Consider the following 12,628-nt stretch of genomic DNA (forward strand, 5'->3'; position numbering starts at 1 on the left):
CTCCCTTCCTTCCCTCACACACACACACGTGTTCTTCACACACTCTTATTGTCATTCTCCTCCTCAATTCACTCCTTGACCCTTCACTTTTGTCTTTGTTGCTCCCTTGGGTTCTCACTTTTGTTTCTCCGTCTACTTTAACCATTTCCTGGGCCTCTCCTCTCTGTCTATATCCAATCTTTTTTCCCTTCCACACATTAGAGCTGAGCTTTGGCCACTTGTCAGCAACACACACAGACACAAAAGCAAACCCAAAACTAACCCCCCTTTCCAAAAAATTAAATATTCTACAAAACGTGTAGACAAAAACATGAGACCAAAGAGAAGAGGAGAAGTGATGCATGATGGATAAAGATGGTTTTTGGGAGTGTTCCAGGAGGCTCAGTAGTACCCCTGTGGCTGATGGATGAGCTGTCATTGTTGAGCTCTTCCACGTCCACCTGAGATGAATGGACAAACAGCAGTGGCCCTCTCGCTGTCTATCCATCTTCCTCTGTTTAGATACATTCTGCTGTCCACACTCATCCGCCGCCCACACACACACAAGGGGCTCGTCAGATATGAGTTTTTGAAGACTAATACCGTTATTTTTAGACTCAAGTTGCCAGTCGCCAGCATTTTGTGCCAGCATTAGCTGTATTTTTGATTTGACCATTTAATGCCAAAAACCTGGCGAGGATTCAGTGTTTCCCAGGATTTGTATTGTTGCTGGAATGATTTAAAAAAAAATCATTTACAACATGGGAAACCAATGAGATGTAGCTTGGCAGTGGGATAACCGACTGTACGTTCAATAATAAAAACACAAATAAGGACTTCAAAAGTAGAATTAAGTCGTACAAATTGTCATCATTATTATTATTATTAAACCGTGATGACAGGAGGAATCTGCATTATAATGCAGGTAGATTGCACAGACTGGGCAATAACTGATGAGAGGCCAGTATCTGCTCAGTGTCAAATCAATATGTCCGTCTAAATTTGACGCCCAAACATGCACATTTGAATGTCAACTCTCCCAGTCCATATTTCCAGCTCTTTTCAAACCATGTGTCAGAGACAGGGAAGACTGTTCACGAAGGTCAGGAGTCTCTCCACTTTTTTAATTTGGCAAATGCGGCGTATAAATTTTAATTTGTCGCTTTAATCAGTTGAATCAACTGGAATGACCCTGCGCCTGATTGCCAGCGTCTTTCCGCAGACTTCAGTGTTTTTTGGCATATTGTTCAGGCCGTGACTCTTCGGAAATCACAACCAAGCGGCGGCACTCAGTATTCAGGCATGGCTTTATCGATGCTTGAGTTCTACTGTGGTGAATTAGCTGCTAAAACCCTGGAAAAGTTTTTAATCAGCTTGACATTTTATGTGGATTTGAAAGGATATCACGATATAAGAAATCATTAAAAAGTTAAGCTTAAGTTCATGCATTTAACATATTGTGTTTACTACGTTCTCTTAAAAAAAAGCAACCACAAAAGAGCCCATAAACAATTATGTTGTGAATAATAATGAGCTCTGCATCCAGCAAAGAAAATCAAATACTCACTTTATTTTTGCTCCTGCTTCAAAAATCGCTGATAAAGATCATGTAGTGAAGGGAGCATTAACACATTTAGCATACCCAGGTACACAACAATATCATGAACTGCCCCTCTGAAGCTGGCTGGATACACACAGTCCATAATAACCAACCTCTCAGTGGCACACACACACACTTTGGGGTGAAACTACTCTGTGTCCTCTCCAAGGGGGAAGGTTTAAAAAACATTTAATTAGGCTTTTGGCATGGCTTCACTTTTAGCCTGGAGGTGTTGGAGGAGGTTTTACAGACTTCATCCCTTTTTAGAGCCTCGCAGATTAAACATTCATGAGAGCAATCAGCAGACCCTATGTGTCCTCTCCTGCTGTACAACTTCATCTGAGCTTTGCATGTAGCGTCACGTTCGTGTAGATTTACGCCGTCGAGTGGTGCACTTGCATTTTATTTTTACTGTAATTTCCTGTACTGAAGCATGAGTGAGCTGTTTGCGAAATATAGTGTATTGAAGTGGTATATATGTGTGTGTAATTTCATTAAAAGTGAGGCTTAAAATCCTCGTGTTTGGTGGAGCCAGCCTAGAGAGGTGTAGGATGGAAGGATGGCGCAGGAAGGCGGAGGAGGTTCGGGGGAGAAGGGTGGAATGGTGTGGGGCGGTGGGAGGGGGGGCAACAGATGGTACGCCACGCTGCGAGGGACGTCGGCTGCCACGGGTGGGGGGGGGGGGGGGGGGTGGAGTGGGGGCAGATAAATGGGGGTGGGAGGGGGTACTTTTCCCCAAAGTGCCAGCAGGGATGACGAGGAGGGGGACTGGCTGCATGAGTGTGTGTGTTTGCGTGTTTGCACGAGCGTGCCTGCGTCTCCATGTGTGAAGGAAGAGCCATATTCAGACTTGAGTTTCTCGTCGAGTGAGGTGAGAAGCCTTTGCCCCGGTGCTCCATGCCCACTCAGTGTCTGTCTGCGGACTTCCAGAGAAGAGAGAACAGAGTGATGACTCCCCACGCACCAGTACACAGCTAGTTCACAGGCAACGAGTCTGTATGAGGATGATTCTGAAATTGCTCGTAACCCAGTTGTTGTGGTGAACTGCTCCCCCCCTTCCTCTTGTCTCCGCTCTTTCGACAACACCTATGCATGCACAGACGGCACACATGCTCACACACATGCACATTAACACACACACCAACCCCCAATTACAGTGGCTGCCTGTAAACACACCAGCTTCAGTGGTATATATGATGCTGCCTATTGAACAGATGTTGTGGAATTTAAGATGCAAAAGCACCCCTCCACCACCACCCTATCCAATACACACACACATATACACACACACACACACACACACACACACATACACACACAAACCCTCACTGTCTCCCTCCCCCCCAGCTGGCCCTGCCATGAACGTGCCATGTGGCGCTCCATTCCCCCTGGCACTTCGACTCTGGCTGTGCCAACTCTGCCGCGTCTGGCCACCGCCAACTGGAAAGACCAAGAAAACAGCAGACTCAAAGTGGACTGTTTCTTTGTGTGTCTGGAAGTGTGTGTGTGCACCTGAATAAGCACAACGCTGCAAAACTTGAGCTGTCAATCTGTGTGACTGTTCCTCGTGAAGAACAGAAGAAGAGGAGAATCTGACATTTTATTCAGCAGCATTAAAAATGACTAAAATGTCCAGCGTGTTTAGGTGGAAGATGAGAATATGTGTGTGTGCCTCCTGTATGTCTGCGCAGGTGTACGGTGTATGCGGCGTGTCACGCTGTCAGTCCATACATGCTGGTTGTGAATCCACCTGGGAATGGCGGTGGAATTCCTGTTACCATGGAGATGTCCAAGCTCATCTGTAATAAAATTTCAACTTGAGAGAGATTAATTCAGGGGAAAGTGTTGATTTATTCATCCTGGTGGATGCTGATGCACTTCCTCATTCGCTCTGATGTTTGACTGTGATGGCTGCCCATTCGCTGACTGGTTTTCATTTTTCAAACCGTGTCACTGTTGAAATGTGGCTGCTGCTGGGGCTGCCGCTGTGCTTCTCTATTTTCATCACAGGGTATGTTAAAGGGTAAGTCTAGTGATGTTTTCTGTTTTTTCTCATCATCACTGAATCCCATGAAAAAATACAACCAAATAATGAATTATGAAATGTCAGATAGAAGTTATTCCTTCTTGCCATTAAGCAGCATTATCGTCCAAAAACGATTGAAAGCACATAAATGAGCCACAATATTGCACTAGATGATGACATGTTTCTTCATCACAAGGAAAACTGGCATTGTAGTGAGTAGTGAGTCAATCCGGCATACACCATCCTGCTGCTATAACACGTCACACATTTCAAATGTTATCAGCCCATTAAATGGACGTTATCAGTTGTTATCACTACCATTATAATGCGTCAGGACTGACACACTAAACCAATAGTCAGCTGTTGGTCACTCCGTACATACAGTACACACATCATTAGAGGAAATCGATTTATTGTGTTAGTCCAACTGAAATCGTACTAAATTAAATTTCTGAAAGTCAGACTAACACTACCAACGGCCTGGGTGCCCTCCAGAGTTTCTGCCCCAGGCTTTGACCCAGAAGTTGAATACTATTAAATGCGTAACAGAAGAAGAAGCCGGTAACAACATGGTGAAATCTACATCCACAGCCATGCATTTTTGGACAGACAAAATGTACAGAGCTGTAAAGTTGTCCACCAAAGTACTAGTTTGCCGCTAGCTAACTGTAGCTAACTTGTTTGTAGATTGTTTAGTCTGTGGCATAATAGGTCAACCAGAAACAGGTCCGATACTAATGAGTTGAAAGTGGTCATATCACCACCTATCATAGCAGAGTCAGACATACTTCGGTCAATAAATCGATTCCCGTTTGTATACTGGGACAAAGACAGTAGTCTAATTAAATGGCCTGGTCAAACTATAACCGTAGCTTGACTTAACTGTGTATGTAAACGTACTCCCTGTCAACTGTCGGTGAGTGTCTGTCGTCGTAGTTTTTGTGGTGTGTCCTGCACCATTGGCAGTAGCATGCTGAATCAGCATTGGAGTTGATGAGCCCATCTGTCAGAAAAATTCCACTGCCACCACCAGCTCAGCACATGACAAGAGAAACGGAAATGAGGAAAGTAAACAAATGGAATAAGTCAAGAGGACTTGATATCAAAACAACCTTTTTATACTAGGTAAGATTAACCAATAGCCTTAGCCATTAAACTCTTTGACAGAAACAATTTGTAACTGTTTGTGTTATTGTTAGCTAGCATACGGTGAATATCATTTGTTCTTTCAACATCAGGTTGTGTTGTTAATGTGCTAACTGGCTAACTAGCATCTTGAATCAGTGCTGTTGGCCTTCCAGTTTCCCTTTTTGAATGACGAATACCGTTGCCAGCTGGTATGGAGAGTTATGTCCTCTCACACAGGCACAGAACGTACATGCTAGTTGGCCATTGGCTGTAGTCTTTGCAGTGTGTTCAAGTGCAACATTTTGGCTGAGACATGGGGGACGTGAGGCGACATAATAGTCCACCTTCGTCACCACTAGTTTTTTGATGCCAGTTTCATGTGTTTGGACCTTCGGATGGGGCAAACTGCACCAACCAGTAGGCCAGAAGGTTCATATCCAACAAAACGTTTTCAACACATGGTTATTGTGAAACAGTTGTAGTAGGTTAGGTTTAGGCACCAAAACTCAGGTAGGTTTAGGAAAAGATCATGGACTAGTAAGTATGTTTGTTACGCAACTTAAATTATGCGTGTAAGTTAACTTATGTTATGTAAGTAACATCAATTAGGTACATTATGTAGAGTTTTATTTTCACAGGGGACACTAACGGCGCTCTCCTGGGTGAAAGTCCTGGGTTTGTTTGATCGATCCATTTAACTTCCTCCTATGCAGACTTTGTTGCACTTTATACTGTGTCACCTGACTTCCTCCTTTGGTTTGGTCAATCTCTGCTCCCATTGACAACTGATAACAGCCTTTTAATGGGCTGATAACATTTGAAGTGGGTAATGTCCATCAGATTTAATGACAAAGTACGTAATTTGTACATGGCCTCTAGAACAATGCATACAAGTATTTTTTGATCTGACGCCCCCCATTAGCAGGACAGTTGTTCCTCCTTTGCCATGAGTACTTACTAGAGCACCAAGTGTGTATTAATCTGTAGCTACAAATAGTCCACCAAGAAATTTGCAATATACTCTGGTTTATGTAACATTTGTAGTAATAGCTGTAGAAATAATGACAGGAGCAAAGCAGGAAGTCAGGTGATTTAGTGTAAAGAGCAACAAAGTCTGCGTAAGGAGGAGGTTGTGGTGGGTGAAAACAAACATATGACTGTCACCTAAGAGACCGTGGTTCATGCCCCGTATGAAACCAAAAGTCAACGTTAACCTATTTTAACTTACGTATCTAAGTTCGCTAACATAATGTACTTAACTTACATGACATACTTACCATGACATCCTTATTTTCACCTAAATCATAATCATTTCCTAAACCTAACCAAGTACTTCCTGTGAACACTGAGGTCTATTTTCAAGACACTATGCATGTAAAACTGTGGAAACTGACACACACAAAACTGATACTAGAGGGGTATGTAGAGCATCATAGTTTGAAGTTAAGGGTCACTGACCAAGCTTTAGTATTTGATGAGTTGAGAGTGAGAAAATGTTGACTTATGAAATGACCTATATCCACTTATGTTTCATCACTACTTATTGCATGACATAGATTCATCTCTATAAACAGCAAATGTATGCAGAACTGGTATGCAACGGGACAAGATTTTGGTATTGAAAGTGTTCTGGTTTCTATTTGTAACCCAAGAGGTACTGACTCATCACGTTTGAGCAGCAGGTAAACAGTCCATGTGGAAAGGTGGAATGCACTGACCATAAAGCAATCTTGGAACCCACTGACTATTGTCAGACAATGATATAGTGATTTATTTTTATTTATCTATTTATTTATTTTTAATTAATCTGCATTCTTATGCAGATATCTGCTTATGGACATTAGCCAAAATGACTGACGCATGGAAGAGGATGTTTTGGCTTGGATATCTGCTGGCTACATCTGATCAGCCTGGAATATTGGCCCTTGCTCCCAGAGGCTTATAGTCGTCAGACCGATAGCTGATGGGCTCCAAGATTGAACATTGTTAAACGTGTATTTTCATTGGATCATGAGAATCTGATACTTCACTCGCAGCTGAAGTGGTACCAGTCCTCTGCTAGTATTTATGTCCGCATACACATCGATGCATTCATCTGTGCATATGCATGAGCATGTGTTCCATACCAACATGTCTCTATACGACCCTCAAGTCTCTCTTCAATTCAGTGGTTGACCCCCCCCAACCCCCGCCTGCCTTCCTCTCCTTCCCCCCATGCGGTGATGGGAAGTGAGAGCTCTGCTCTTCATTCCTCTTCTCATAATCTCTTTTAATCTGAGAAAGCAGGCGTGGGCTGCTATGTCAATACCTCGTCTCAAGGCTGCCACAGGGACACACACTCCATTTTGTTTACTTCTTCTCTGCATCCAAAGAGGGGTCGAGGGAGACGGATCGGCAAGACAGAAAAAAAAGAAGAGGAAGAAAGGCGAAGAGAGAGAGATGTAAAAAGAAGAGTAGGAGAGAAAGTGGGCACTAACCCACGGGAAAGGCAGTGACATATATCTGACTTCTGATAAACGGCATGAGAGAGTTATGTTAATACCAACTAATTATCAGAACATGATTGCCAGTTGTTTGTCAGTTGCTACTTTACATAATACAGCACAGCTCCAATTATCAAGCTTTGGCAAACTCATCATAATCAGGATAAAAGTGATTATTAACAGCCATCACCTCACAATGCCCCATATCTGTACACAGGATTATGTAATCAAAAACCACGATAGAGACGATTATCATTTGTTTCAGGCTCAGACATACAGTACAAAACATACAACACCTCTCAAATATATCTGTCTCAAGTATATCTGTTGCAGACAACTTTAGAGTAGATACTACAATGTCTATAGATTTGATTTTTTTTAAAGGGACAGTTCACCCCCAATTCAAAAATACACATCTTTCCTTTTACCTGTAGCGCTGTTATCAGTCTTGATTGTTTTGGTGTGAGTTGCCGAGTGTTGGAGACATCAGCTGTAGAGGTGTCTGCCTCCTCTCCAGTATAATGGAACTAAATGGCACTCAGCTTGTGGTGCTCAAAGTGCCAAAATATACATTTGAAAAACTCAACATTAATGTCTCTTTCCAGAAACAATGGCCTGGTTACTCAAGATAATCCACAGACCTTGTTGTGAACAGTTTCATGTTGGAAATATTTTCCTTCTACCGAGCTACATCCACCAACCATATCACCATGCAGAAGGAAGCGTGCATCTACTCATGGAGAAGAGACAGAGATGTCACGTCTGAGCTGTAACGTTAGCTAGCTTAGTGGTGATAGGTAAGCTAGCAGTAGATGGACAGATCTGATTTTTAACTCCTGCTTGCAAACCAGAACTGCAACGTGTGATAACTCACCTCTCCCTCCCATATGACCAATTACATCCGCAACCCGACCTCACCTGCTGACAAAAGATCTGCGGCCCTTCCCGAAACTGCAAATCCTATCATAAGGATGAGCTGTTCAAATAATGTGGTTAGACAGTGATATTTCATACATGTCAAACTTTGACAATACATTTTAAAACAAAGGTAATTCAAGAAATACAATTTAAATGGATACATTTTTTGGTTATTCTCATAATATTGAGCTGCACATCTCCACAGTTAACGTGCCTGCACCTGATTGAAGCAGCTCTCACAGCTGGCCCAGAAGACAAGGCCCACACACAAAGTTTGTGTTTATGTTTATTTTATTTAGAAAGGGACAGTGCACATTAATTTACTTGATCACTTAACTCACGTAAATGTGCCATATCCATCTGCAGTCCTTGGCAGGCTGGTGGCATATGTGTATATAAGAAGAAGACATTAAAATAACGGTCAACAATCAGAGGATAAAAACATTAAATAAAATCATTATTCCTCTCATTTTATTTTATATTTGTCATCCAACACCGGCGATGCAACCTGCATGTTAATGTTTTTATCCCAGAATCTAAACCGGACATAAAATTAAGACAAAACACCACTAGCAAATCATCTTATTTGTGGGTCACCTGCCAGATACTTGCAGGTATCAGCGAGCACAGGACTCTGATGCACGCTTCCTTCTGCTGTTAAAATGGTTGGTGGATGTAGTTCGGTAGAAAGAAAATAGTTCTTACATTAGTAACCAGGAGATGCTGTTGCGTAAAAAGTATTTTTTGCCATCTAGTTCCATTATATTGGAGAGAAGGGAGACATCTCCACGGTCGATATCTCGGGCAATTTACAACAAAACAATCTACGCTGATAAATAGCACTACAGGTACGAAGCAAAATATGTATGTTTGATTTTGGGGTGCACTGTCCCTTTAAAGTCAGTGCAGAACAAGAAGATACAGTAGATTATTTCAAGCTGAATTTACAAAATGAGCCTGACTATTACCTGTGCATAATTTTGTCATATGGACACCAGTAGACACAAATGTGTGTGTCTCTCTCGACAGGTGAGCTTGGTGCTTAAATAACCAAAAGATTTTTATTAACTTCCATTATTTTCTTCGGTTTAACTGCTCTTTCAGTACGTTTACATGCACAGTTTAATTCCACTTTTAATTGGAATGAAAGGCCATTCCGATTAAAAGTGGTCATGTAAATGGTCGTTCCGATTGAAAAACGGTCATTCCAATTGAAAAACGGTCGTTCCGATTGAAAAACGGTCATTCCGATTGAAAATTAAATCCGATTAAAGGGGGTGGTTTATTTCGCTTGTCATTCCGAATGAAAGAATTTTGTGTGCATGTATACACTCATTCCTCTTTAAATTCATTCCGGTCTTTCTGCGCATGCTCGTTTCCTTGCCCTTCTGGTGCGATGACGTATATAGCGCGCATAGCAACGGGCTGCATAGCAACAAGCTGAGATAGAGCAGTCGGACTTGTTGCACTCACCGGTTTCCATTCGCCACAGCACGGTCTTCTGTCTCCCTTCTTCGACCTTCTACCTCCCTTCTCCTCCTCAACAGACGAAGCATTAGCAGAACAAGGTTGTTGTCGTACTGCTGCTTCAAGAATATAAGCAAAACAAGCCTGAAAAAGGCACTAAGAACGGCGTCGTCAAACATCTTGTTATCTGGAGTGAGGACTATAGTGCTTTCTTCCGGTAAAGTAAACACGTAACATCCGCCCCGCCCCCTATCCAATCAGAAACCTTCCCTGCCCCAAACCTTGCACAGACCTGAATAAAGGCGATTGAACTGATCTCCCATGTAAACCCTCATTCGGAATGAATATTTCCCATGTAAACTACCTGGAAAGACTTTAATTCCAAATGATTTCATTCAGATTTATTTCATTCCGAATGAGAAGCTATCATGTAACCGTAGCCTTTGTCATGCATAATTAGTCAGTCTGTTTTATCATTTTTGCTCCTCTACAACTATAGACCAAACCGTTCGCTAAAGCTCTCAGAAATCAGCTGTATAAATCACGTAATATGACTCAGTCACAACTAAAACAAAAATAGAAATACCAAAAACTGATGTCAATGGGAAAAAATGGTCAATTAAATTATAGCTGTAATACATATTACTGTAAATGTGCTGAAGAAACATGTGAATGTGTGAAGTCACTGTCAGACCTCTGCATTTGAACTCAGTGTACATGATGTCATTTCCCTCTAAATGTTAAATATAAAGCTCGTATTAATAGTGAGATAAAAACAGATCTATAACCACATAGAAATGAATCATTTTGAAGTTGTTAGTCTTCACCAGTTTTTACATCAAACACTATACAAATGTCACATATGCACAAAATAAACACACGGCCAAATGCACATTTAGAGGTCAGACCCACACAAAGTCGAAACCTGTGGGTGGCTGCTAAGTCAAGGCCAGCGACTAAAGAGATGCATGTGTGTGTGTGCATGTGTGTGTATGTGTGTGTGTGTTGTGAGCATCTGTGTGAGGGACACCGTGGTAGTCTCTGTATGTGTGAGAGAGTGTTTAAATTCAGCGACAGCTGTTCATTAGTCCATTACAACCCCACACTGCTGATTCCTCAAAGCAGCAGACACCAGCAGAAAGAGACGATGGCACGAACTCCACGGGAAGGACAAGACACATTTCATCGCTGCGGAAAACCTGGCAGTTATATTTGTTTTGTTTGTCTTTATGCTACAGATTCTCATTCTTATACAGATTATTATGAAGAAGACAAAATGTCATCGTATGCAATCTAGTGGGAATTAAAATAATTGGAGGTTTTCCTGTCCCTTTTCTCCTGATACTGTTAAATTCACTGTTGTATCTGCTGTGCAGTGTGTGCATCTGGGGGCTGTCTGTTGTGTGTGAGTGGGACATTATGGAAACATATGGACAGTGACCAGCGTGGGTCTATTCCACTGAACTTTAAATTAAATATTCACACCTGGCACATACCTGTCGTACTGTACTTACAGTACAGGCCTGAGCAGTGGCGTAGGGTAGTTGCAATGTATCTCACTGTATGCTATTATGACGGACCTAGTGCACGCTGTCATGCACGTATCATCTCATCACATGATTAAATGAAGACTCGACACTGGAAAACAACAACATGCACATTACGTAGCAATCCTTGTTGTATTTCTGACACTATTTCAAAGGAAGAAAGAAAATATTATTGAATAGTGAGTTTAAAGTTTTTATGAATAAGCAGATAATTTTGTTACAGATTGCTATGGACTATTTTAAAAAATTAAATTAAATTAAATTACATTAAATTAAAAAATAGAATTAAATTAAATTTTTAAAAAGTAAAATAAACTAAAAATAAAATAAAGGAAACCATGATGGAGACTGGGTTGCCTTTTTGAGGTTATATTGCAAACTGCACCATTTTTAACTTACTTACATTCTTTTTTATCGCTCCTCTTTGAACGCAGGTGTATTTCCTGAATCATTTGCAAGGGCCCACTGTCCCCACAGGCCCCAGTGCACTGTATATATTCACATCCCTGTAGGGGCTGATGATGTGTTTTTGTAGTCGGGCTTAAATATTTCCATACATTGAAATGTTCTACTTTAACTACATTGAGTGAAAAAAATTAAATTAAGTAACTATAATGTCTCATTGCATGGAAATGTTCAACCCAGAAAACATGTAACAACGTTTAAGAGTTCATGTGCAAAGTGAGAGCAAACAGAGGAATATTAGAGTTGAAGAAACACGATTTGAGAGACAGCTTGTATCCTGTCTTCATTTCTCTTCACTTCTCCCCTCCATCAAATTCCTGCGAGGAAACTCATCTGGGAGTCAGAGCATAAAGACACAAAACCTGTGAACGCAGTGCTCCTACTGTGTGTGTAAGGCATTTTACCTTCATGTGAAAAAGTAACTGTATTTGTTCACAGCTAACAGCAGCAGATTGATCATGACTTTCATCATAATCAGTGGAGATAATTTAAAGAAAAGTCATATATGGTGTAAATTAATGAAAGCCTTTTTGGTCATTTGAGGCAATATTACAACTTCCCTTCCTGAAACTAAACTCAATTTTTTCACGATCATCCAGCCAAAACAGTTCAACGTAAAAAGAGGTCATTTTACAGAGAAGTACATCCCTTATGTTTTCATATACAGGACAGTAAAACAAGAAGCGAACCTCATACTCTGTCCTTCTCTGTGGTGGTGTTAAACCTTCCAGTCTCTAAGGCTGATGGTAACATTCCTGAGTGCCACTGTGCACACAGGGATCTTTGTCTTTTGTTTAGATTATACTTCACGTAAGGTTACACACTGTAGCTGTTTCTAATGAGACAATAAGTTCGTAGTTTTGGTTTATACCAAATATCAACAAACTGTTTTTCTCTAAACATGCGAAACATCTCTCTAATAATCTCCTGCATATCACAGATTAACCTGTTCTGGAAAATAAATGTTTAAAGTTGTTCAAATAAGATAATGATTTCAACTCGTTGGCCCAGGGAC

Source organism: Epinephelus lanceolatus, chromosome 21 (assembly GCF_041903045.1).
Source record: "Epinephelus lanceolatus isolate andai-2023 chromosome 21, ASM4190304v1, whole genome shotgun sequence".
NCBI classification, from domain to species: Eukaryota; Metazoa; Chordata; class Actinopteri; order Perciformes; family Serranidae; genus Epinephelus; species Epinephelus lanceolatus.